The sequence below is a fragment of the Jaculus jaculus genome, chromosome 9 (genome assembly GCF_020740685.1).
Source record: "Jaculus jaculus isolate mJacJac1 chromosome 9, mJacJac1.mat.Y.cur, whole genome shotgun sequence".
Classification (NCBI taxonomy): Eukaryota; Metazoa; Chordata; class Mammalia; order Rodentia; family Dipodidae; genus Jaculus; species Jaculus jaculus.
This window is the reverse complement of record NC_059110.1, coordinates 87720790-87724549: the sequence shown is the minus strand read 5'-3', so window position 1 is coordinate 87724549 and position 3760 is coordinate 87720790.

Genomic DNA, 3760 nt, shown 5'->3' with positions numbered 1-3760 from the left:
ATTAAAACAAATCAAAATGCTTGCTGGCACATATGTGTGGGATTATGGCCTGTATGTGTGGGATTGCTAGATTGCTGAATGTGTCCAGAGACATTCTGGAGTTTGTGGACTCAGTAGTCCCTGCCGAGAGGAGACAGTTTGGACTCGCTTTGGCCAGGGTTTACATATATGTCTCCTCACAAGCCTTGAAAGGGGAAGATAGGTGATCGGGGCTCACGCCTGTGGGCCCGCGCAGCCGGGGCCAGCCCCCCTTAGCGGCTGGCACCGGGAAGGAAACAACAGGGTCAGAACAAGCTGACGCAGAAGCTTCGAGGGCTCGGGTGTGTAAGAGGTGGCTGTGCGTAGGGACCTGCAGGCACTAGACAGCATAAGGGACCCCCACTGTGCATCCGCGTGGCGCCAATATGCCCTGGTAGTTCACCAAAACCTGTGTCCCCTAGTTGGAAAGAAGGGGTTCAGTGGAAGAAGGGCAGGGGGACGGGAGTCATAAGAAAGTAGTGGGGGGGGTTATGCTCAAATACGTCACGCGGGGCTAGGAAGATGGCTCAGAGGTTAAAGGCACTTGCTTGCAAAGCCTGCTGGTCCTGGTCCAATCTCCCAGCCACCCACATAAAACTAGACTGGCATTTGATTGCGTCAGCAAGAGATCCTGGCATGCGTGTGCATGCGTGCACACGTGCGCGCACACACATATGTGGCACATGAAAATAAAAATCAGAGGGAGGGACTGGAGCGATGGCTCAGCAGTTAAAGGCATCTGTTTGCAAAGCCTGCTAGCTCTGGGTTCAATTCCCCAATGGCTGTGTAAGGCTGGATGCAGAAGTGGAGTTCAATTGCAGCAGCAAGAGATCCTGGTGCACCCACACAAGCAGACACACATGCAGGTAAGTAAAATTCGGAGCTGGAGAATATGGCTCAGTGGTTCAAGGCACTTATTGCAAACTCTTCTGGCTTGGGTTTGATTCCCCAGTACCCACATAGAGCCAGGTGTACAAATTGACACATGCACTCATGCATCTGGAGTTTGTTTGCACTGGCAAGAGGTCCTGGCGTACCCAATCATACTCTCTCTGTGTCCTTGCAAATAAATAAAAATAATAAAAAGGAAACAAAAACACACATTAAATAAACTGTGGATGCCCGGTGTTGTGGCGCACACCTTTAATCCCAGCATCCGGGAGGCAGAGGTAGGAGGATTGTCATGACTTTGAGGCCAGCTTGAGACTTAATAGTGAATTTCAGGTCAGCCTGGGCTAGAGTGACCTTACCTCAAAAAAAAAAAAAAAAAAAAAAAAAAAAAAACCAAACAAACAAACAAAAAACACTGGTGGAGGAAAGACCCCCTTATCCCTAGGTGGGGCTTAAGGTAAGGTCTTGGAAGCTGGTCAGAATTGCAGTATCTTACTTGAGAGGCTGAGGCAGAAGGATGGCAAGTTCAAGAGCAGCCTAGGTGACATAGTAGAGCTTCATCTTATACACACACAGCAGTTGCAGGCCCTGCCTAGACCCATTAAATTAAGATTTATTTTAAGACCCCAGGTGACTTGCTGACAGGCCTGGTAAAGTGACTGAATCATTTTTGTTTGTTTAGAATTTTATTTTATTTTAGTATTTTGTTGTTGTTGTTGTTTTTCAAGGTAGGGTCTCACTGTAGCCCAGGCTGACCTGGAATTTACTCTGTAGTCTTAGGGTGGCCTTGAACTCAAGGCAATCCTCCTACCTCTGCCTCCCAAGGGCTGGGATTAAAGGCGTGCACCACCAAGCCTGGCTTATTCATTTTATTTACTTATTTATTTAAGGTAGGGTCTCTCTCTAGTCCAGGCTGACCTGGAATTCACTCTGTAGTCTCAGGCTGGCCTTGACCTCACAGTGATCCTCCTACCTCAGCCTCCCGAGTGCTGGGAACCAAGGTGTATACCACCACATCCAGCTAAAATTTTATTTTATTTTTATGTATTTGTGTGGGGAGGGGGCATGCCAGGCTCTCATGCTGTTGCAAATGAATGCCCATCTAGCTTTACAGGGGCCTGGGCTGGCAGGCTTTACAAGCAAGCGTGCTTTGCCACCGAGTCGTCTCCCCAGCCCTGAGGTGACTGGACTCAACCACACTGTTCAGATGTGCTGTCGTCTTTAGGCTATGGGGGTTGGAGAGACCCTTCCTCCACCCGAGTAGCTGCTGGAAAGAGGGAGAAACCAGAGAAGAAGCCCATGAGGCTGGGAACCGCGGCTTAGCCCTCCCCGGGGGCAGAGCTGGGGAGAGCAATGGGCGGTCTGATTAGAAGGTTTGGCGCCTGTGCAAGCCGGGAGCTCGTGGGCTTTCGGGCAGAGCAGATGGTGGTGCTCTGCGCGCCAAGGCCTCACTTGCAGAGACCTTACCTGCCCTGCCCAAACCACCTTTCTCTTTTCCCTCTCCCTTTCCTTGTTTCTCTTCTTCCCTACTCCCTTTCCGTTTTTTTTTTTTAATTTTTTTGTTTATTTTTATTTATTTGAGAGCAACAGACAGAGAGAGAGAATGGGCGTGCCAGGGCCTCCAGCCACTCACTGCAAACGAACTCCAGATGTGTGCGCCCCCTTGTGCATCTGGCTAACGTAGGTCCTGGGGAATCGAGCCTCGAACTGGGGTCCTTAGGCTTCACAGGCAAGCGCTTAACTGCTAAGCCATCTCTCCAGCCCTTTTCAGTTTTTTTTAAAATTTAATTTTATTCATTTGAGGGTTGAGGGTAGGGAATAGGCACTCTAGGGCCTCTAGCCACTGCAAATGAACTCCAGACACATGTGCCACCATGTGCATCTGGTTTACATAGGTACTGGGGAATCGAACCTGGTCCTTAGATTCACAGGCAAGTACCTTAACCACTAAGCAATCTCTCCAGCCCCTCTCTCTTTTCTCTCTCTCGTTTTTTTTTTTTTTTGTTTGTTTTTTTTGTTTGTTTTTGTTTTTGAGAGAGAAAAAGGCAGAGAGAGAATGGGTGCACCAGGGCCTTCAGCCGCTGCAAACAAACTCCAGACGCTTGCAGCACCTTATGCATCTGGCTTACGTGGGTCCTGGGGAATCAAACCTGGGTCCTTTGGTTTTGCAGGCAAGTACCTTAACCACTAAGCCATCTCTCCATCCCTTCTTTCTCTCTTCTTGGATTGGCTGTGTAGCTGTGGGTGACCCTGAATTTCTGATGCTCCTGCCTCCACTTCCTGAGTGCTGAGGTTACAGGTGTGCGACGCCACGCCAAGTTCATGCGGTGCTGGGAAGGGGATGCAGGGTCTCACGGATGCTAGGCAAGCACTCTAACAACTGAGCTACATCTGCAGCCACCACACAGCACTTCCCGAGACAGGGCGTGGGTCAAGGTGCTGAGGAACGCCCTGGCCCCGCGTGCCCACCCCCGGTTCTCACCATGAGACGCACACAGCACTTTGTGTGAAGCGCAGTTCTGGGCTCTCGCCCGGGGTCCTCTCACCTCAACCACGGGTCCTTGGACAAACACAGACCCCATCTGCTACCCTCTGGGGACCACCTCAAAGAATCCTAGTGTGGCTATTAGGTTTCTGTGTTCAGGCAGTAGGGCTCAACACACACACACACACAAACAGGGTGATTAAAATAAAATACATTTTATATACATAGTTCCATTGAAGGATTATACAAGAAATGTCCAACTGTCCATGGGGAGTGACAGGGGTGTTTGTTTTCTTAAATACAAAAGCATAAATAACTGTACACAGAGCAGCTAAATACAGGGTAGCCATGTAGCATCACCTGGTG